General features: G+C 44.5%; 1 protein-coding gene across 1 annotated transcript in view; it reads left to right on the top strand.

The window, feature by feature from the left end:
- Dnah10 (dynein axonemal heavy chain 10) overlaps positions 1-1731 on the top strand; it is a 149456-nt gene that overhangs the window by 23644 nt on the left and 124081 nt on the right. The gene's annotated exons all lie outside the window — the stretch shown is intronic.

Below are 1731 nucleotides of genomic sequence, written 5' to 3'. Positions count from 1 at the left end.
ATTTATTTATTTATTTATTTGGTCTTTTTGAGACAGTGTCTCCCTGTAGTCCCAGCTGTCCTGGAACTCACTATGTAGACCAGGCTGGCTTTGAACTCACAGAGATCCACCTGCCTCTGCCTCCCATGTGCTGGGATTAGAGGCGTGTGCCACCACACCTGGCTATTTTTTTATTTTTTACAAAATATTTTATTTTTACTTTATGTGTATAAGTGTTTTGCTTGCATGTGTGTAAGTGTACCTGTGTTGTGCAATGCCCACTGAGGTCAGAAGAAGGTGTCGGATCCCTTGGAACTGGGGGTGACAGATGGTTATAGCCACTATGTGGGTGCTGAAAACTGAACCCTGGTCCTCTGCAAGAGCAGGCAGTGCTCTTAACTGCTGAGCCACCTTGTTTCAACCCCGTTTATTTATTTTTTAACATTTACTTATTTTTAGTTTATGTATGAATGTTTTACCTGCATATATGTAAGTGTACCTATGAATGGAGTTAGAAATGGTTGTGGGCCACCTGTGGGTGCTAGGACCTGAACCCCAATACTCTTCAAGAGCAGCCAGTGCTCTTAACCACTGAGCTATCTCTCCAGCCCTCATTTTGATCTTTTCTACATTGTTTTTCTTGTTTTTATTATGGTTTTCTTAATATTGATATATAATGGTTTGAAAAGACTGAGTTACAGGTTCCTTATCAGATACATGAATTGTCACATGCTGGTCTGTCACTGTGCAGTCCCTTCCTTGGTAACACCATTATCTCTGTCTCCCATTTAGTGAATCAGGTTTTGGGAAGGGCTCAGCAGAATGGCTCATCTTCCCTTCTAGGGCATCCTCAGGGTTGCTGAGCAGTGAGTCCCCCTTCCAGGCTGGCCTCCTTGCCTGCTTGTCTCAGCCTGGGTGTCCTTGGCTTCCTCTCACATGGAATCTCAGAGCCAAAGCCTCTCCAGGAGGGTGGGATGAACCACAGTCTGGTGGTTTTAGGGTCACAGAGTACACATACTTCTCCCATGATGACTGGCTTCCAAGGGATGAGGAGGAAAGGCCATGCTCAGAAGAGGTACAGCACCACTGTCCCGTCTTCCATTGGCCAAGCGGTAGAGCCTGTGCAGACCCATGGGATGGGGAGGGGATACCACCTCCTTATAGAGAGGGACAGGAGTAAGCAGGACCCAACAGAGATGTTCTTTGAAAATAGAACATGCTACATAGGATTTATGTAATGTACACTGCATGTGTGTGCATCCTATATACTATACAGTCAGTCCTTATCTGTCAACCAACTGCTGATAAGGAATATTTGAGAAAAATTACCTCTATAAGAAACAAGTACAGACTTTTTGTTGTCATTATTCCCTAAATAATACAGTATGACAACTGCACATGGTTTTCCCACTGTTTAAGGTGTCCTAAGTCATCTAGATAGAGTTCAAGTATACAGGAAAAGCTAGGCATGGTGGTTCAGCCCTGTCATCCCAGCACTCGAGAGGCTGAGGCAGGAAGATTCAGAATTGGAGACTAGTCTGGGCTACATAGTGAGACCCTGTCTCAAATGAACAAGCAAACATCCGAAAACTGTACAGGTGCTGGGTGTGGTGTGCACACCTATCATTTCAGAACTTGGGAGATGGAGGTAGGAGGATCAGGAGTTCAAGGTCATCCTCGGCTACATAGTGAACGTGAGAATAAATGGATTACTGAATGAGATCCTGTTTAAAAAATGAGAGAGACAGAGGG

The sequence above is a fragment of the Nannospalax galili genome, unplaced genomic scaffold (assembly GCF_000622305.1).
Source record: "Nannospalax galili isolate Female #2095 unplaced genomic scaffold, S.galili_v1.0 scaffold218, whole genome shotgun sequence".
Lineage (NCBI taxonomy): Eukaryota > Metazoa > Chordata > Mammalia > Rodentia > Spalacidae > Nannospalax > Nannospalax galili.
This window is presented reverse-complemented; position numbering and strand designations above follow the sequence as displayed.